The sequence below is a fragment of the Plecotus auritus genome, assembly GCF_963455305.1.
Source record: "Plecotus auritus genome assembly, chromosome: 9".
Taxonomy (NCBI): domain Eukaryota; kingdom Metazoa; phylum Chordata; class Mammalia; order Chiroptera; family Vespertilionidae; genus Plecotus; species Plecotus auritus.
Window position 1 is genome coordinate 139,712,362 of NC_137783.1, and position 21,571 is coordinate 139,733,932.

The 21,571-nt window shown below is 53.8% G+C and overlaps 1 protein-coding gene across 4 annotated transcripts in view; it reads right to left on the reverse strand.

Moving 5' to 3' along the window:
- Window positions 1–21,332, reverse strand: part of PRDM11 (PR/SET domain 11) — an 81,306-nt gene extending 59,974 nt beyond the window's left edge. For 3 of the 4 annotated variants that reach the window (XM_080641562.1, XM_080641563.1, XM_080641560.1), the window contains exon 1: window positions 20,857–21,332. The gene's annotated coding sequence lies outside the window, so the exon portion shown is untranslated. The remainder of the gene's footprint in view (window positions 1–20,856) is intronic. The other variant, XM_080641564.1, reaches the window with a different exon arrangement.
- Between the last annotated feature and the right edge of the window lie 239 nt (window positions 21,333–21,571).

The window sequence follows — 21,571 nt, forward strand, 5'->3', positions numbered from 1 at the left end:
TTGCATCATTGGACAAGACGTGTGCCCATGTGTGTGCATGTGTGTGTGATGGGTGAGGTGGTCTGCCAGGGGTTCTGAGCATCCCTTCTGAGTATGTCAAATTGTAAGGCCTCACCATCCTGTGACCCAGAGCCATTTCGGTAGCTAGACACACAGGCAATCAAGTAGGTCAAGGCGACCACAGCATGAATACTGTGTGACGGCTCACTCCCCAGAGAAGGGGAACTGGCTTGTTTGCCGCTTGCTACAAAAGGTGCCAAGGCCTTTGCCCTAAGTTATGGTGCAGTGTCACCCACTGTCTGCACAGTCACGTCTGAGTCCATCACGTCACCCATGGTGGGGTAACCGGTGCTACCAGGCTGGTTGCTGTGCTGGGATAAACTGACTTACTGACCCATGCAGTCATGGCCACTTTTAGCACCTGTGTCATGGGATTGGGGTTCTTTCCTGACTCTCTATGTATGTGTGTGTGTGTGTGTGTGTGTGTGTATAGGTAAGTGTCTGTGCGTGTGCCATTAGTGGCCATTTATTAAGATTTACCTTCCCACAAACTCATGGAAAGGCTCGTACATGTGGCTCAGACTAGACCTTGATTGAAGGGACTCAAAGGGAACCTGGCCTTTCTTGAGTACCTACTTTGTGCCGGGCCTTGTGTCAGACATTCCACTTTTTTATTATCTCACTTAATCCTCTTCACAACTCTGCAGCGTGGATTATATCCTCTTTTTACATTTGATGAAATCGAAGCTCTGCCTGCAGCTCAGTCTCATAAGAGCAGTAAACATAAAATATCTAGACACAGGCAATAAAGAAGTAAACAAAGAGGGAGATGATTTCTGAGAATGATACCTGTGAGTGCAAGGTGGTGCGATCACGAATTATCATTACTGTCAGCCAAGCTTGCCCCAACCAACGGCTGTTCTGGGGCTTCTCCGGCCACGCTCACAGCTCAACACTGAGGAGGCCCTGTGGAACCGAGACGCTCCACCAGGGAGGTGAACTTGGCAAGGACAGACCTTCACCTTGGTCCTCCAGGAAGGAGGCTGATACTGGGCTCTGCACAGGGCGTTCCACATACACTGCAGAGGATACCCATTCATTCACTCCTGATGTGTTTGCATGCTATAGAGCACGGTCCTAGGTGCTGGGAACCCCGAGGGAACTAGGTCCCTGCCCTCATGAGGCTTGCAGCCTGGGTAGAATGTCTGTAGCTTTTCCTGCTGGTATCCACTCGCCCTTCATGCACCCACCTCCCTGGTGTCCTTCTGCAAACACTCCACTCCAGGATGGGAACGTGACCAAGGGCCAAGCGATCAGCACTCCTAGCTGCAGGTCACAGTGAAAGATGCAGGAAAGGGTATAGGGCCCAGCCAATCATGAGCTGCAGTTGGGGGCTGGAGGAATCCATTGATAGAGGGGCTGATGAAAGAGTAGAATGTAAGTGTGCATCGGCTGGCAGCCAGTCACTGTGCCACCATGTCGGACAACCTGCCCAAGAATGGAGCCAGTACAGAAGCATGCAGAGCAAGATGGACAGACCATGTCCCAATGGCACTGTGTAAGCCCCTGGATCCAACTGTGCCTGAAGCTGTAATGCTCCTGGACTTCTCACGTTGCTGAGCCCATCAATTCCACTTTTGCCTAATCCCCTTGACTTGAATTTCTGTCTGATTGTATTTGGTTCTTTCAACAACCTAGTGAGTACAGTTTGACTTTACTTGTTTTCAGATAGAAAATGGAGGCTCAGAGAGGTTAAGTGGCTTGAACAAAGCTGCACAGCAGGCATCTGGAGGCTAAGTCAAAGCCCATGCCCTTTCTACTACTTCACAGGGGGTGGTGACAGCTACAGCTGCGGAGTGGGGTAGGGTCCTTCCAGGCAGGGAGTGAAAAGACTTCCTGGGAGAGGTGGCCACGGAGGGATAAGAGAACGAGAACCTGCTCCGACCAGACACAGGGCTGTAGGAGGCGGCAGAAGAAAGGACCCACAGGTTACAAACGGGCAGCTGTTTTTCCCCCAAGTTTTATTTTTGCTTCAGTTGCCAACTTTGAACAAACTGAAGACTGAGTTTAAACCCATGGAAGTTCAGCTTTTCTGGGAAATCAGAAGCACTAGGAACACCAGGCAGACAGTCCAACCGTTTTCTGGAGCAGGGTGGGGTGGGGTAGCCCTGATCGGGGCATTTAACCGCCGGATCTCCAGCCAGCCTGTGTCACTCAGGTCCGTTCTCTGCCTGGGCTGCGCATCTGAGTTTGCAGCCTGCGTAGCAGGGACCACAATGCTGTGTGGACACTGTTCCCTCCGAGAGCCTAGCTGCTGGCGAAATGGGGGTGCTGGGTGAGGGCTTCGCTGGCCTCCCAGCCTCTGCCCACTCTGGTCTCCAGTGCCCAGATGGTTCCTGACACCCAGCAGGGGCTCAATAAATGCATGCAGTTGTCCCTCAGGACCGTGGGGAATTACTTCCAGGACCCCCAAGGTCACTAAAACCCTCAGACACTCACATCTCTAATACAAAATGGCATAGTACTTCCATCTCACATACGCACATCCTCCTTCTACTTTAAATCATCTCTAGATATATGCAATACCTAATACAATGTTAATGCTATGTGGATAGTCATTATACTGTATTGTTTAGGGCATAATGACAAGTAAAAAGCCTGTACCTGCAACCCCATGTACTATGTACAACTACATAGTACATGTCAGCAACAATATAACATCTTTTTTGAATATTTTCAATTCCCAGTGGGTTGAGTCTGCAGATGCAGAACCCGCAGAACCGGAGGGCTGACTGTACATGGTGAATGGGAGAAAATGAGAGGGTGTGAGCTAGAAGCTTCCAGGGCCACTTCACAGCGACCTGGAAACCCACTCTGGGGGCGTGGCAGGGCGAGGGGGCGGGGGACAAGCAGCGCTGCAGCCCCCAGGCAAGAGCAGCTTCGTGCCGAAGTGGGATGTGGGATCTGGAGTGAGAGTACTTGGGTGCGAATCTGGGCTCCAACGCTTCCTACTGTGTCAGCTGGGGAAGCTATTTCACCTTCCGTGCCATCAGGGACCCCTCCATAAAACAGGGGTAATAGTCAGATAGGGTTGTTGTGAGCAAAGTGGTAAATAATCAGCAAAGAAGGATCAGCGTGGGCCACCTCTTGCGCTGACTCACCGACCTTCAGTAAGTTGTTTCCTTCTTGGAGCCTCAGTTTACCCACCTGTATGATGAGGCAGTTTGCTTTGATTTTTCTGTGAGGACCTGCCTGCTCTGGTGACCGTGCAAATTCAGCATTCATGCAAACTCCTGGAGCTGCGCCACCAAGAAGCACCCCGTAGGCCTCAGGGGTCCCTCTGCTAAACCACTCCACCACTCAGATCCAAACAGACCCTAACGATCATCATGGTAAAGCCATTTGATTCCAAATTCCTTTAGATTTCGCCAAGTTCCAGCCCCAGGACCTGCTGTGGCTAATTTATCCCAAATCCTGAAAACCCAAAGGCACAGGGACCCAGCTGGAAGGGGCTGGCCCTCGGGGGCCCTTTCCGGGGTCCTGGGTGTCCTACCCTTGCTTCTCAGAGCACACAAGCAGGGCTCACCATGGGTGTTTCTCTGCGGCTGGCGCCTGGGCATCCAGCTGGCAGAGCTGTTTCCATTTCTCTCACACGCCCCCAGATGGGAAATGATTCATGAAAACCAAAAAGGTAAAATTAGCCCAAAGGCTGCCGAGTAATTTATGCAGCCAACGGCCCGGGAGGGAGGGAGGCCCACACTGCCAGCTCAGTGTGGCCTCCCAGCCTGGCCATCAGGAGCCTCTGTCTCTGGGGTCTTCTATTTCTGGACTCAGCCTCCAGGGCTGTTGGCAAGGCTTCCGGAGCTTTCTCTGACCCCCGCCTCCACACTCAATAGACCCATGCTTGCCACTCAGGCCCTGCTGAGTGTCAGCAGGTTGCTAGGAGAAATACAGGCATTTCATCTGCACCTCAACCTCAGGCGAAGTTTTCACCTCCCCTATTTTACAGGTGAGAAAAGTAGGTAACCAAAGGTAAGTGGCAGAGCCTGGATTCAAACCCAGATCTTGTGACCGCCGAGCCCAGTTGTCTCAATTGGCAAGGCAGAGGGTCCCCAACATCCCAGTCTCTTTAAAAGGGGGATATTGGCTCTGAGGCCCAAATCATGTCCCTTAAAGGAGGGTTAGAAAAGCAGGTATCCCTGAGGCCCATGGTCTCATTTTACAGGGCCCAGAGAGGGGGTGGGACTTACTCAAGGACACACAGCAAAGCTGTAGTGGACTCTAAGGAGGGAACTGCATTTCCTGAGTCCCACTGCAGAGAGCCTGCTGTCAGATCTTTTACAAATATGAGTTGAGTCCCTACACATCGGGGGCGTCACCAGAGAACTCAAAGCACCCCCATCTGGTTCTGCCCCAGGGATCTGCTCCCACTTTTGGAACCTACAGGGGATACATAGCAACTGGGAGGGCTCCTCAGAAGGCAGGAGGTGAGGCTGGCTGAAACCCTGCTCTGCACCTGTGGGAACCTGGGCAAGTCAGCGCACCTCCCTGAGCCCAGGTGAAAGACAGGCTCAGAAGTTGACAGGAAACTGTGTGTGCGAACCACCCAGCAGGCAGTGAGTGTGCCACAGGAATGCAAGGGTCCCGCATGAAGGTGGTCACGGTGCTCACCCTCAGCCCCTCTGGCCCTTGGCTGTGCCCAGGGGAAGCCCAAGACCAGCCACAGGTGGCATCCCACAACCAGCCATGCAGAGAGAACTTGCCTCTGTCCCCCGGGGCAGGCAGCTGAGTTCCAGTGTGACAGCTCAGAGCAGCACCACCCACTCCCAGGACACAGTTCAGAGCAGCTCAGTGACACCATCGCCCCAGAGTGATCACGGCTGCCAGGGCCAGAGCCCTGAGCTTAGCACTTTCAAACATGACTGCACGGGACCCTTCCCACCGATGCCGGAGGCTCAGTGCTCGCTGTGCAGTGAGGAAACTGACCATCAGAGATGCTGGGTCGCTTGTCCAAAGCTTCACATTCATTCATGCAGTGATCCATTGGACAAAAGTATACTGAGCGTCTGCCACTGTCAGATGCCATGCCAGGAAGGAGACGGGTATGCCCTTGCCCTTGTGGCCCTCCCAGCCATAAGACGCATTGTAGTGGCTCACGCACAACCCGTGGAGCCACAGGGCCAGGATCTAAATCCCAGTTTCACCCTCAAAGGATATGGCCTTGGGAAATCACTCTGCCTCACTTTCCTCAGCTGCAAATGAAAATAATAATGGCATCTACCCCCTGAAGTTATCCTGAGGATTAAGTGAAATATTACAGGTTAAGTCTTGCAATAGCACCTGCCACATAGTATGTGCTCAATAAACAGAAATGGTCATTACTGAGCCAGGACCCAAGCCCACATTCCTCTGATACCAACGACCATGCTCTTAACGCAAAGCTAGGCAAGATCAATGTCTTGGGTGTGGGCCAGCAGTATGATTGGTGAGGACCTGTGTCTAGGAGGAGGAGGTGGTTGGAGTTTCCCTGTGCCAGCCCAGCCCGTGGGCCTTTCTGAGCCTTGCTTTCTCCGGTCTTAAAATGGGCCCCCAGTGGCTGCTCTCCTGCCTCTCTGGGAGAAGTGCTCGGAGCCCCCAGGGTTGCTGCAGCCCCTGCCCACACGACAGGACAGGCTCAGAGGGCAAGTTCTCTCCCTCTGAGGGGCAATGACCTCAGCCGAAGCAGCCACACTCTGTCTCCTGCCACCTCTGGCTGTCGAGGAGGTTTGTGGCTGATGCTGGGGAAGGGCTGGGCCCCGGGCCAGCCATGCTGCTTCTCGCCTCTCAGGAAATAATCCCAGCTCTCTGCACTCCCTGACCACACGTGCTACTGCCCGAGGGCAAGAGGGCAAACAGGGCTGCCCAGCCCGGCACCTTCTGCCAAGACTATCACACCGGGTGGCCTGTGTGAAAGAGCTGAACGAGGAGCCAGATGGCCTGGGTATATTACTAAGCCCATCAGTAGCTAACCATGTGGTTTGGGAAAGTCACTTAACCTCTCTGAGCCTCAGTTTCCACATCTGTGAAATGGCCTTAGCCAGGCTGCCTGTTTCAGTGGTGGCTTTGAGAAACTGATTAGATGGTGACATAAAGGTGGTTTAGAACCTGAAAAGGCAGAGGGGGAGGAGGAAAAGAGCAAAAAAGGCCATCCCTTCCCACATGAAATATACAACCACATGCAGTGATTTGCCCCAGGCAAACCCATGCCTGGACCAGCCAGTGTGGCCCAGAGAGGCCCCAGGACTCCCAGGGGAGAGGCTGGCCCCAAGCTGCTTTCTTCTCTTGCCCACCGTGCAGGCCAAGGGAGATCAAATCCCCGGCCACAACAGGCCCCATTGAGAGCCGGTAAATCTGCCCGAGGTGTGGGGTTACGTTACCAGGCTCCTGGCCACCACCGCCAAGCAGAGGGTCAGGCTGACCTCCTTCCCTCCCCGTAGGCCCCGGTCCAGAATCTGCAGGGCCAACCTGGGCAGAAACCCGATGCCCGCTGCATTCCCAGGCAGCAGCCTCCTCTGGGAAATCAGGGGCAGTGGGATGAAGCCGTTGGCAAAGGCTGGAGCCATCCAGGCTGCGCACCAGGAACACAGGCCCTCTGCCCACAGCGCGGGGTCTGGAGCTGATACAGACGAGAGAGTCAGGACAATAACATCACTGGGATGTTACTATTTGCCTGGCACAGTGTTTGCGCTTTACACGTGTTAGCTTACTTGGTTGGTCTGCACAGCAGCTCAAGACAATAGCATTGATGACACAGATGCTATTGTCATCTCTAGTTGACAGAGGATGAAACTAAGGCACAGAGAGGCTAAGTAGGATCCCCAGAAAGACCGGGATTTGAACCAAGGAATTCCGACTCCAGAGACCACTCACCGCCACAGCCGCCCAGGAGCAGGGTTACTCAAACGAGCCTTTGGAGTAAAGACAGAAAAACCCGAGTGAGAGGGAGAAAGGCTGCAGGGCCACAGCCTGTTCCCAGCTCTCTGGGGACTGGTGGGGACAGGGAAGCAGACGTTCTCTCTAGCTCTAAAGAAGTGAACCAGGAATAGTGGAGGACCCACGGGGAGACAACTGCTTCTATGCAAAGGCCCAGTGGACAGACTTTAAGAAGTGTCAATAACTGTTTTAAAACGCAACAGGTTCCCAGAACCCAACAGTGACTACTCTAGATACGCCCAGGGAGGCGCATAAGAACAAAATCAGATTTAATCTTAAATGTCCAGCAGTAGGGGAATGGCTAAATAAGTAATGATGATCCTCTCCAAAACCACTGTGTATCAGTAAAAAGGAGAGAGAGAGAGAGAGAGAGAGAGAGAGAGAGAGAGAGAGAGAGAGAAGAAAAATTACGGCAGCTCACTGTGTGAAACCATGACTAGATTTCCTAGATCCAAAGGTGAGTAAAGCAATTTGTAGAATGACTACAGGTACTACATGACATGCACACACACACTATAATGGGTCATATTCCTGTAGTGTGGCAATGTACAGGGAAAGATCTAGAAGGACAGATAACACAGTAATAACTGTGAGGATGAACCGTTGCAGAGGAAGCTAAAATGTTGTGTTATCAGGAAGATAATATTTAGCTTTTTAAATAATATCTGATTTTTTAATAGTAAAAATGTACTTGTATTCCTTACATAATTAAAACTTAGTAAAACAACATAGAACAGACACAAGGAGTTGCCTTGGGAACAGTGAGCTACTGGTCCCTGGAAGTTGGTTGGGGTTGGGGGATTAGAGAGAATTTAAATAGCTCAAGGAGAGGTGGGTTAGCTGGCCCTTCTGAACCTCAGAGCTTCATCAGGAGCAAGGCCCTCAGTATCCCCGCAGCCAGAATGGCTTTAAGAAAGCACAGAGCCTCAGACCCTGGAGGAGGGAGAGGCGGGAGCTGTGGGCCCTCACTGTGCTTCAGTCAGCGGTGCACAGCCCAGCCACCGAGAGTCGGCCTCCTGCTGCCCAGCCTCTCGCTCTCCCCTCCCCGTGACTCCTGGCCATCCCCGTCCCAGCAGCCCCCAGCCTTGGCCTGCATGCTCGGTGTCAGCCTGACTCCCAGAGTAGCAGATGTATCCTGGGAGGAAGCCACATTGGGGGCGAGAGTTTAGGAAGTAAGGAGAACGTGGATGTGAAAAGCTCACAGGGCTGATCACCTCTGACTGTGATACCCACTGAGCCCAGGCAACTACTGAGCCCTAACCCCCAAGGGGCTGGCCCTAGTCAGGCACTGGCCCCTGATAAGACAACAAGCAAAGGTCAATGAAGTCCTTACCTTCCAGACAGCTATGGGGTGGAGAGAAGGGCCAAGAGATGTGAGTCTGAGTCCCAGCTGTGCCCCTGACTTCCTATAAGACCTTGACAAAATCTGAACCCCCTGAAGCCTCAACTCCCTCATCTGCAAAATGGGCTCATAGTATCTACCTTCCAGCCTGCTGTGTAGACGAAATGAGATACATCCAGATGGCCTCCACGAGAGCCACTCAGACTCCCACACAATGTGATGCCACCTCAAACGGAGGACCTCCTGCGAATCTGGGAGCCCAGGGCTCAGCCAGAATGGAGCCAGTCGCTGGCCCCAGGGAGGGACCGGGAAGGAAGCTGGCAGAGGGATTCTCCAGGCATAGAGAAGGGAGCAGGAGCCAGGAGAGAGTCTGAAAGGGCAGTGGAGCCTTTCTTGGCCACTGTCCTGGGCCGAGGGCCAGGGTGCTCGAGGAGGGCAGGGAGCCACTGGCAGGTGCCAGGGAGGAGTCTGGTTTCTACCTGAAACTAGGGGATTGGGCCCCTTGGAGTCAGGCCAGTGAGTCCTCACCTCACCGGTAGCCCAGGGAACTGGGGCAGGGACAGGCGACAGACCACAAGGGGAATCACAGAGAGGAAGAGCAAAGCTCAGTCACCGAGAGAAGCTGACAGGCTGCCAAGAGCAAAGGGCGTGGCCTTGGAGGGTTTGATCGGGGAGGTTGAGTGGCCGGGGCCATGCAGAACAGGCTCAGGAGGTCCTCTGGGGAGAGGGATCACTGAGAAGCCAGGAGGGCTACCTAGTACTCACAGTGGAAGCACCAGCTCTGGGATGCTGCAGCAGCAGGACAAGCCTGAGGCGTTCAGCTGCCCTATCCCACCTCAGGGAGACCCTGGGATGATGGCAAATAGTGAGTCCAGCGTGGGAGCAGCATGCAGAGAGCCCGTGAGGTCCAAGCAGTCAAGCCTCCAAGAACAATCAAGGCCACTATCAAAACCAAAGCACCTCCATGACGCTTGGCCCTAAAGCCTGCCCAGCCCCATCCCACGGATCCCAGGCAGCTGGACTCCCCCCTGAAAGGCAGCCAGCCAGCCTGGCCTGCTGTGTGGGGCCCAGCTGACAGGGAGCTGCAGGGAGGGAGCGAGCGGCTGAGCCACCCTGAACAGGGGCCCCGAGGAGGAGGTTGTAGGTGGGGCTGGCGGGAGAGGCGCTTCCCACAGCTCCCTCCCAGGCAGGCTGGCACTTTCCAAGGACTTGTGGCCACATGCAGGCCCAGGCACAGCATGGTCTGTTCCCAGCAGCCCCAGGACAGGGCAGGTCGGCTCCTCTAGGGACAGGCAGTTGCACCAGAGCCAAGGACCATGGCAGCAACTCCCCAATAGTGACAGTCTGCTCCCTTGAGCTGGCCCAGGTTAGGTCATAAGCCATTCCTCATGGCTTTAAACTAGTGTTCACTCCTCAGGCTACAAACGCAAGCCTCAGCCCTGGCCTGTCAGGGGGTTTGTACGGGAAGCAACTTTAGCCCATTGTCCGTGCTCACCTCTTAAACAGACCGCACACAGTCACACACCAGGCTTCCAGTGTCTGGCCAACCCCCAACCTCAGTCTCAAACCTCAGCCCTCCCTCCTCCTGCTCATACTCCTGCGCATGACTCTGGACTCTTAGGGGGTGGCCGGCACACCCACTTTGCGCACTGCACTGATTGCTTAGGGCAGTGGTCGGCAAACTTATTAGTCAACAGAGCCAAATATCAACAGTACAACAATTGAAATTTCTTTTGAGAGTCAAATTTTTTAAACTTAAACTTCTTCTAACGCCATTTCTTCAAAATAGACTCGCCCAGGCCGTGGTATTTTGTGGAAGAGCCACACTCAAGGGGCCAAAGAGCCGCATGTGGCTCACGAGCCGCAGTTTGCTGACCACAGGCTTAGGGCAATGGAGACAAGAGGATTCTCCCATGGCCAGCCAACCACACCAGATGCCAAGCCACTGACCAGGACAGCCTGGGAAGGCCTGCCACGCACACCGAAAATTGCCTGCCTATCCAGGCAGGACTGGCTCACAGGGCAGCAGGCTGACCTACGGGGCTGCTGCCTCAGTAGGATGAGGAGCACCTTCCTGAAGGCTGAAGACCAAAGGGAAGCACCCGCATGAACCTGCAGTCCTGTAAAGCACCTATTTAGCTGTGATCTTAGCTCACTTCCACTGCCTCCAGGAGAGTCTTTACATCTCAATTCCTCAGCCTGGCATTCAAGGCCTTCCCCATCTGGCCCAAATTTGCCTCTCCGGGGAGGTCTCCCCCACCTCTTCTCCAAACACCCAGGTCACTTGCCATTCCCTGAACCACAGGTGCCTTGCGTTGCCTGCCATTGTACATACTGTTCTTGGTGCTGAAAATGCCCTTCCCTCTTCTTATACCTGCAAACTTCTATTCCTCCTTCAAGGTCCAGTTCAGCTCAGCATCACTTCTGGGAAGCCTACCCTATGCTCTCCCTCCCCCATCGCCCACGGCAGAATGACTAGCTCCCCTCCCCACCACATCCCTGAGCAAGTAGGGCACTTCCTACCTTCAATCACAATTAGGATCTGGGCCAGAGCTGCTCAAACTATTTGTGGTAAAGTGACTTTTTAAGTTTTCCAATCTGTTGCCAACTGATGCTTTTGTAAATTACAATAAAACATGACGCGGCAATGTCAAGTTGCAATATGAGTTTCTCAATGTTTACTCTCCATGTCTACGCCTATCTTGCTGTAGAGCAGGAACACAGAGCTCACAGATGGGCAAGGGTCTGCAGACCACCCTCTCTGAGGCACTGGCAGGGCCCTACACCTGGGGTTCCCATCAAGTCATGTGTTTATGTTTGGACCTCCAGGGCCCAAGGGGGCGCTCTATCTACTGACCCAAAATTGGATCGGAAGGTCCCAACAACCCTGTAATGTGGGCAGTAACTGCGCTAGGCAGCCGCATTTTTTTCAGGTGAGCACATAGAAGCACAGGGGTTGACTGGCCTGATGCCACAGCTGGCCAATGTTGTATCTCCTATGACCCAGCTTCACGAAGCTGACATTTGGAACTGCAAGTCCTCCAGTCCACCCTCCCTCCCAGCACAGGCTCCTAACACCATTTCCCACGGCAGTAACAGAGAGGCAGCCCCATGCAGTGGTGAAGAGCTCAGACTCCAGAATTAGACAGACTGGGTTCAAATCCCGCCTCAGCCTTTCATAGCTGTGTGACCTTGGGTAAGTCACTTCAATTCTCTGGGCCTCAATTTCTCCTCTGGAAACTGAGGCTAATAACACCAGCGCCACGGAGCAGCAAGTGAGTGCTTCAGGCAGGGCCCACTGACACCTATAAGCCTCATTCAGGCTTGGCTGTTATTGATGTTTATAAAAAGCTGGGGGTAGCTAAGCCAGTAACATTGCCCTGGATTCTTCCTTTCTGCTCACCTCCCCCCAAAACCCAACCTCTTCTCTCTGGGGTAAATTCTTCCCTGGCTGCTAAACTTGCTGATTTCCTTTGAAGATTTCAACCTGTCCTTCCCTTCCCCAGGCTAAGAGGCTTCTCCTTTCTCACCCCTATCCCTGGGACACCTTGACCCTCTGATCCTGTTCACTTCCTCCCCTCCTCCCTGCCCCCCCCGCACCCCCACCCTGGCTTTTCCTCTGGAACATAGCTGGTCTGAGGAGGAATCTTGAACCGCCCTGGAAAATGCCACCCTGTTTGGCTCAGGGCATTTGAAGGGCTGGGCTGTGAGGTCAGGCACAGCCCGAGAATGCAACCTCCACCCTCCCCACCCACCCACCCAGAGCCCACCCGCTCTGTACCTTGGGCCATGACAATGCTGAGTCCACCCCAGCTGGGTTTGCCCCAGAGGCTCATTCCCTTCTGGGGCCGTGGGTCCCTTGGGCTGCTCCCCAGGCCCCTCAGCTGGCCGGAGACTCCCAAGCCAGCCATCTCCATGCCCTGGACATCGGGCAGCAGGATCCCTTCCTGGCCCTCGCCCCTATCCCTTGGAGAAAGTGTGAGATAGGGGAAGAAGCCACTCTGGGAAAGCTGACATTGTGGAGGCGGTTCCATATGTACTTGCTTGGTGACGTCCATACAAGTCAAGTTGATCTTCTTGCGTTCTGGTCCCACTCTTGCCTGAACCCCACATGAGCCTGGGAGAAGGAGCCACCCCTCCCCACCCTAAGTTCCCTCATATACGTTCCCCGGGGTGAACTCCTGCCACTGCGGATATTCAGCCGGCCTCTCTGCTCGGAGGGTGGCGCATGGGACTGAGCCAAGCACTCTCAGAGGTCCCCTTTCTGTTGTGATTTTAGGATGAGGACTGGATGCAGAGGGAGGGGTGCTAGATTTGGGGGTAGAATTTTAACTTGGTCACTCCCTAAGCTGTAGGACCTTAAGTAAGTCACTTCCCCTCTCTGAGCCTCAGTTTTCTCAATTGTAAAATGGGGGTCATGAGAACTGACCTGCCCTTCTTGAGCTAACCATAGGGCATTTGGGAGGTGATGGTGGGAAGAGAGTCCTGGAACCCCTTATGGATCAGGTGGGGAGGGGGAAGAGAGGGGGTGGAAGGGAAAGCTCTAGAAGGCACTGAAGGCCCCAGAGGCCCAGTGCCTCCATTTGCAAACAGGGTCCCCAGCCTTCTGCACCCACCTAGATCCCAGGCTGATGCTGAGGAGTGGGATGGCCAGCAGCCTTCTGCCCTGTCCACCTCCACCCCCTCACCCAGTGTCACTGCATTGGAGGCTCTTAGTCTGTCCAGATGGGCCTGCCAGTTCTTCGGCAGGGAGAGGGTCCTGGAACCAGCATGCAAAGCGAAAGCTTATAAATCAATCCTGTGTTTAAAGCACCCAGGGGACCAGCTAGGAGTTATGCAACAAGCAGGCGACTCCTAAGACTTCCTTTATAAATGTGCGTTTCTCGAGGTGATTGGAAAGATTAGATTACGGCTGTGTGACGTAGAGCTAGTCACTTAACCTTTCTGAACCGGAGTTTCCTTGTCCATAAATGGATATGGAAGCAAGCTCACGGGGCTGTCGTCAAGTGCCCTTGTGCTCAATACATGTTCCTCTTAAACGTTGGTCCTGAAAACACGGAAGGAAAATGTTCTCCCACAGAATGTAATGCAAAACTGACAATACTGTCTCCATTGACAGAAACGGAAACTGAGGCACAGACATGCTTGGCTTTAAACACAAGCCCATGTGGGGGGTGGAAGTGTCTGAAGGTGTGGTCTGTTCAACTCTGGGTAGAAAGACACCTCTCTCTCTCTCTCTCTCTCTCTCTCTCTCTCTCTCTCTCTCTCTCCTGATCTCTCTCTCTCTCCAGCAAGGGGTATAAGATAATGTCCATGCCCTGGAGCATTCACACCTGAGGAGGTAGCCCCAGAGCTGGCCCTATGCCACACATTGGTACTTGGGACTTCTTTCTCTGCGGTCTCCATGAAACCAGCACTATTATCACCCCTGCTTTCCAGACTAGGAAACTGGCCACCAAAGAGGGCAGCCTCTTGCCCAGGTCTCCCATCTGCCAAGTGAGTAGACAGAACTGACCCTGAGGCCCACACCCCTCTCCAGACCACAGCGCTGCCCCCATCCACTCACCCCCCTGGTTCCCGCTCGCTTACCCACTCCCTGCCAAGAGGCCAGCCCAAGGCACTTTGCCAGGTCTTATCTGGGGGTGCCCTGGCTACTCAGAAACAGAAACTAGGCACACTAGGGAATCTGTGGCCCCCAGAACTGTGCTCTGACCCACCCATCCTGAACCCCAATGTGGAGGACCCCCAACCTCCCCTTTTGGAATGGCCACCACCAAGCCCTCTTCCTCCTCCTCATTCTCTCCTACCCTGATGACTGCAATAGCCTCCTAATCGGCCTCCCTGCCTCCAGCCTCACACCCAAGCCGCTGCTGCTGCTGCTGACTTCTGGGACTTGGATCTCATCTCCATGTGGGCTTTCTCGTCATAAAACCCTCTGTGGTACCTGCAGCCTCACAGACAGAATGTGAACTTCTCGGCATAGTGGTCACGACATTTTACACCCTGGCTGGGGAAAAGCAGGAGGCTCAGGAGCCAGGCAGCTTGGGTTTGAATCCCAGCTCTGCCGCTTACCAACTGAGACACCTTGGGCAAGTTATTCCACCTCCCTGAGCCTCAATTTCCTGTTTCCCCTAAAGAATGGGGAAATAACAGTACCAATATCAGGGCTCTGCTGAGAAGAGTAAGTGAGAAAATACACGAAAAGCACTTTGCATGTAATAAATTCTTAATGGACTCATTCCACACATATATGATGTCCTACTATGTGCTATGCACTGCTCATATAGCAAGGAATAAAACTACAAAAATCCCAGCTCTCTAGGAACTTACATTATAATTAGGGGAGGGAGCCAAAGACAAAGTAAATAAGTAAAACATAGGGCATGTTATATGAGCTATGTACTAAGGAAGAAAAGCAGGGAAGTGGGTAAAGGGGTATGGGTTGCAATTTTAAACACAAAAGTGTCCATGAGAAAGTGATATGTGAGCAAATCTGATGGAGGTGAGGGAGCCTGCCATGGAGATAGCAGGTAAGATTGTTCTAGGGAGAGGGAATAACCAATGCAAAGGTCCTGAGGAACGGTCAGGACTTGCGTAGTCACATGATGATCATCATCATCATCATTATTATTATTACTATTATTCTCTTCCAGCCTCATCTCTCTCCACTTCCTCCCTTATACACACTCTCCAGCCAAATGAATGACGAGAGCCTCTTTAAACCCTACTATGTGCCACACCTTTATACAAGCCATCCCCCATGTTGGAATGCCTGTCCCGTCTTTGCTTTCCAAATCCTACTCATCCTTCAGCTGAAAGGCCTCCTCCTCAGGGAAGCCTTCCTTGACTTACGAGTCCATGGCCCTATCCCTGGCATCCTTCTGCTATAACCTGTAACTGCCCACCTCCCACGCTGGTCTGTGAGTTATATGAGGAAGGTCTGGGTTCCACACGGCTCCCCAAGCCCAGCACGGTGCCTAGCCCAGGTTAAGCACATGTGACTGACCACCTGGTGAGTGAATGAAGGACTGAAGGGCACCCTGGCCTCCCTCTTACAGAGCCTTAGCTAAGGGACGCCACCACGAGTATGGCTGCACTGGGGGAACACAGGCCTTTCCAACGCAGATACAGATCTGCAATAGGAAACGGGCTTTTTAAAAATAACAGCACATTTTTCTTTCTTCTTCATTGTTTTTTATTTTTTTCTTTCTTTCTGCATGGCTTATTTTTCCAGTGCAGCCTCTGGGCCAGCTGCAGGGAAGCCCTTCCCAGGCCCCATTCTGAGAACATGGGCTCTGGGGCCTCCAAGAATGCCAGAACCCCAGCAGAGGTGGAGGTGCACCAGATGGTTCCAGACCACCCCTGGCACCGAGGCCACCAGGCACCTCTGAGCTACAACTCCCCCTTGCTCAAACCCCAATGTTGGGGGTGCGGTGGGGGTTACCTTCTGGAAACTTGCTCTGCAGTGAGGGTTTTATAACCCAATGTGACGTTTCCAAAGGGACTTCTTGGTGGGTCTGCAGTTCTCTGCCCTCACTCTCAGAGGGCAATCCTAAGGAGATGACATCAGACTGCCGGGTTCCAATCCTGGCCATATGACTAATCCTGGATCCCTCACTTCACCTCTTGGGGACACCAGTTTGCCCATCTGTGAAACGGGAATATAAATCCCTACCGTGCAGAGCTGCTCTCTGCACAGGGATGTGACATGCTTAGTACCATACCCACACACAATAAGTTTTCCATAAACATTAGCTGCCTTCATCTTCATTATTCTCATCTTCGTCACCCCTGCATCTCCTACTATGTGACCCTTCCCTGGATCACATTCTCTCCAGATCAGCAGAGGCCTCAACGATCTGTTAAATCTCACACTCTTGCCCTTCTGGAAATAAATTCCTCCTATACATCCCAGTAAAATGGTCCTTCCAGGTAGACTCGCCGGCCCATGCCCCAGGGAAGCAGGGTCCATTAATCCTGTCCTTAGCCCCCAGCATGAAGTGTGCCCACAGTCAATGCTCAGGGACTTTTCAGAAGGTATTTATCGAGCAGCTCGTGTGCACACACTACAAATACAGGGGCATGCACAAGCCAACCCAAGCCCTGCACTGGCAGTTTATGACCTGATGAAAGAGAGGCTGCCAATCAATAATACACTAATAAATATAAAATGGCCACTAAGATGAGTGCTACAAAGGAGGGGCCATGGGTCCATGAGAGCCTGTAATGGGGGGGGTGACCTAACCAGGGAGGGCTTCCCTGAAGAGGTGATGCTGAAGTTGAAAGATGAAGAATGAGGCCTAAGCAGCAGCGTGGAATGCGTGGTCAGAACAGAGGACAACATGAGAAAAGTACCAGGCAGAACATGACAAACACAGGGATGCAAGATGGTGTCCCTATAGGGTCTTGAGGCAGCTTAAGGATTTCTGTCTTTCTCCTAACAGCAGTGGGAGTCCCTGGAGGTGTTTCCGGCAGCGGTTGATAGACTCAGATTTGTCAAAAAGGTCACCCTGGCTGCGGAGGATGAGACTCCCCCAGTCTGTGTGTACAGCTGGTCTTTGAAGAACGTGGGTTTAAAAATCCACATATAAGTAGACTCGTGCAGCTCAAACCCATGTTGTTCAAGGGTCAGGTGTACTTGCCTCTGCCTGGAACACTTCTCTAGCGGCTGTGTCAGTCAGGACAGACAAGATTAGGTTACGCTGCAGTAACAAACAACCCCCAAATCTCAGCAGTTTAAAATCACAAAGGTTTAGTTTTCGCTCATGTTGCATGTCCATCGTAGGACATCATAGAGCTCCACTCATATAGTGGAGCAGGGACTCAGGCTAGCAGAAGCAGCCACCATCCCATCTACTACCAGTTTCCATGCCACAGGAAAAGAGCACTCTGGAGGGTCCCTACCAGAAAGTAAGTGCTTTGGTCCAGAAATGACATGTATCACTATAGTTCTCAACTCACTGGTCAGTCACATGGCCCTACTCAAGCACAAGGGGACCTAGATTCAATCCTACCATGTGCCTGGATGAACTGGAAATATTTATGGGAGAGCATTAAGGACCACCACTCTCCCTCCCCCTCTTGCTCTTTACCAACCTTAGCTCATTCATTAGATCACCGCCGTTTCAATATTCATGAAGGAGGGATCAGCCAGTACAGCGGCAAACAAGGCTTGGCGTGCAGAGATCCAAGGAGGATGGAAGATGAGGCCAAGAAAAGGGCAGGGGCCAGATCACTCTGAGGCCTTTAGGTCATGGTCATAATTTGGTTCCTTATTTCAAAAGCACTGGGCAGACTTTTCAGTGCCTTAAGCAGGACATGGAAAGCCTGATGTAATCTTTGGAACAGACACTCTGGCTGTGAAGCTAATGCTGAGATTGGCATGGGGGAGAGGTTGCAGTTGGGCAGCTGGGAGGATCTTGCTATTGTCCTGGGAAGAGACAGCGGTGACTTCACTAAGAAGCTGGGAGGAGGAGATGGAAAGAAGTGGACAGGATCTACGTATAGACTTAAGTTCTCTAGATCTGGAGATGGAATGGATTGGGGTGAGGGAACAGAGGCATCAAGCTTTCTGCCTTGAGGACTAGTAGGATGGTGGTAGCCTTGGCCAAGATTAGAGCCCTCGGGGCGGTTTAGGGAGGAAGTTATGACAACCTTGGACCCAAGGTGTTAGTCATGACTATGAGATAGCCAAGAGGCAGGTGAAGGAGGCAGCTGAATAAGCAGCTATGACTCCTAACTCAGTCCAGTGGTCTTTACTTCCTTCATACTTGCCAATAACCTAGAATCAGGGAGGAAAGATAGAGATGACAGAAGCCTTCTTGACATTGAGGAGAACAAATTTATGAAACACATCAACCCAAGGGGTCTAAAGGACAGAACTGTAACTCAGGTCAAAATAGTATATAAATGACTAGAGGCCCGGTGCACGAAATTCGGGGGGGGGGGGGTTGTCCTTCAGCCCAGCCTGCACCCTCTCCAATCTGGGACCTCTTGAGGGATGTCCAACCGCCCGTTTAGGCCCGATCCCAGTGGATCGGGCTTAAACGGGCGGTTGGACTTCCCTCTCACAATCCAGGACTGCTGGTTCCCAACCGCTCACCTGCCTCTGCCTGATTGCCCCTAACCACTCCCCTGCCAGCCTGATTGATGCCTAACTGCTCCCCAGCTGGACTGATTACCCCTAACTGCCCTCCTCTGCAGGCCTGGTTGCCCCCAACTGCCCTCCCCTGCTGGTCCGGTCATCCTTAACTGCCCTTCCCTGCTGCCTGGTCACCCCCAACAGTCCTCCCCTGCAGGTTTGGTTCCCCCCCCCCCAACTGCCCTCTCTGCTGGCCTGATCGCCCACAACTGCCCTACCCTGCAGGTCTGCGTTCCCCCCAATTGTCCTCCCACGCAGGCCTGGTCCCCCCCTCAACTGCCCTCCCCTGCAGGCTGGTCCTCCCCAACTGCCCTCCCCTGCTGTCCTGGTCCCCCCCAACAGTCCTCCCCTGCACATCTGGTCCCCCCAACTGCCCTCCCCTGCAGGCCTGCTCCCCCCCAACTGCCCTCCCCTGCTGGCCTGGTCTCCCCCAACTGCCCTCCTCTGCGGGCCCGGTCACCCCTAACTGCCCACAACTGCCTTCCCCTGCTGGCCATCTTGTGGCGGCCATCTTGTGTCCACATGGGGGCAGCCATCTTTGACCACATGGGGGCGGCCATCTTGTTTCTTGTAGTGATGGTCAATTTGCATATTACTCTTTTATTAGATAGGATGGTTGTGATGGTTGATCAAGGGCTCCTGGGACAACTGAGGGGAGCCTTGCATCCTTGAGAATGTCACTGGGGAAGAGAACTAGATCCTGCCCCAGCTGCTCCTTGGAGGCCCTGATGGTTTGGGACTGGACGGACCTGGGTGGGGCCTGCCCGGAAACTCTGATATTCCCAGGATAGTATATTCGGCACTAATTCCAGGAAGAGAGAACACCACTTCTTAAATCACGCGTCAGTCGTGAGCTAGGCATTTCATCTCTGCCATTTCATTTGATCTCACAACTGCCTTGCCAGACAAGCTTTGTTGGCCCCATTTTAGGGATGGAGAAGCAAGGTTCAGAGAGGTCAGGTAACAGTACCACGTCCACAGTGGCACAGTTATTGGGGGGAGGAAGAATTCCAACGGACAAGCCTCTTTCCATTAAACTAATGCAAGTTGCCAAGGCTGTGTTCCCAGAAGAGAAGGTTTTCAGTCATGCGCCCACAGAGTACTCTGCTAGCTCACTTCTCAGAGTTGACGGGCAAAGACTATGCCCACTCCCCAGGGAAGGAGACCACAGCCTGTTCTTTCTGGTCCATGGATGCCACCCCACCTCCCAATACCTTCCTTCTCCTCAAGGAGAATGTGGGCAAAGGCAAGCTTGGGTGCCACAGGCAGGATGCTCCATGGAAAAATTATTTTTGCCCCAGCACAGACAAAACCCCAAAAGTTTATTGGGTTTCCAGGCATCAAGAACAATCTCTCATTATTGTCTCCTGTCCCCGTGCACAAAGAAAGAGGCCTGTTTCCTTTCAGCCACTCTAAATTATATACTACAGCCTTTCTCCACATGAAGCAAACGTGTAAGAAGGAAGAGAGGTTTAACATTTTTCTCCAAGTCCCAGCCCTTCCTGGGGGGGTCTAAAGCCCCAATCACCCAACCTGGTTCAAGACACCAGCAACTTTCCAGCCAGCTTCCTCCAGCGCCCAAGACATTAGTATTCTTATTGCAGTGACTTGCCTAGGGCGCGCTGGCCTTGACCAGAGAAAGGTCATTGGCCTCTAAGTTTCCGCAGTTTCTGCATATGAGAGTACCTTGGGGACTGAGGGAGCGGGAGGAGGGAAAGGTGGGGGATGAAGGCTAGACTCCTGAGAGATTTCCCGAATAGTCTACACCGCAACTAAGATAACAATATATTAAGGAAACGGCCTCCGGCTTGGCCACGTATAGCGGGAAATGGGCCGTGAGGGAAGAAGCTCCACCACATCCCGAAAGGCCGGAGCCCCGCACATCAGCCCCAGGCGCCCAGCCGAAAGTGCCCCTAGAAGTAGGCCAGCGGCCGCGGACAGCCCTCCAGCCCCCGGCGCCCCGCCCCGCGCGTGTCGCCGGGTTCTCATTCCGAACGCTGGGCCCGGGCCACCGCTCCTATTGGTCGGCGGCCACGTCCGTCAGCGGGCGGAACGTCCGCGCAGAGAAAAGGCTACATTGTAACAAGGCGAGTGAACGCGGAGCTAGCGGGGAGGAAGGAGGCGGAGGGGCGGCCCCCAAATCCCGCAGCGGCGGCGGCAGCGGCGGCAGGAACTACCTGCCGAGGGTTAACCCACCTCAGGGCCGGGGCGAGCCGCCCCCCCACCCGGCCCGCACCCTCGCCGCCCCGGCCCCCGCTCCGCCAGGGCCGGCCCCGGCTGCCCGGTCCCCCCGCAGCCGCTCGCAGCCCCTGCACCGGCGGACCCCGCGCTCGCTGGCAAATTGCCGAGCGCTTTCCGAAGCCATTTTCAATGGCCACATTGGCTACCGGGGCTGACTCACCTTCCCGGGAATGCTGCGGCATTCGCGGGGCCCAGGTGGCGCGGATGGCCCGGCGGGCGGGCGGCTCGGTGGAGGCGGCGCGGCCCCGGCTGGCGGCCCCCGCGGCGGGAGCGGCCGCGCTGCGGGCGCGCTGGTCCCTGGCGAGGCAAAGTTTCAGCGCCAGCCTCGGTGCGGCGGCGGCGACTCGCTGCTGCTCTCCTCCCCTTCTTTGACCACCATCTTATTAGTACAGGAAATGACATGGAAAACGGAAGAAAGCGGCGTTTGGGGCAGACGCGGACCCCCCAATTCAGGGGCCGGAGCGGGGACTCACCAGCCGCGTCCCAGCCCGGCCCGGAGAGAACTCCCGGAGCCCCCGCGGCCCCCGCCCGCGCGCGGCCAGGAGGGGGGAACCTAGCTCCTCGAACCCAAAAAGAGAGGGCGAGTTTTATAATCCAGCCCGCGGAGAAATCGAGAAAAAAATAAATAAATGGAAAAAGAAAAGGTTAAAAGAACTTTCCAACTGGGATACTTTCTCTTTTTTTATTTTTGGTCGGAATTAAAAGTTCTAGAATTTTAAAAAGTCATTCCGTAGTGGGGGCTCCCAGGCTCTCCAGGCCCTGTCGCTGCCCATTTTGAACCAAAGAGTCGGGGGGCGGCGGGGCGGTTAAAAGCGTTTATATTTTTAACCCCTTCGAAGCCCCGCCACCCACCGCAGGCCCCCTCCTGGACCCGT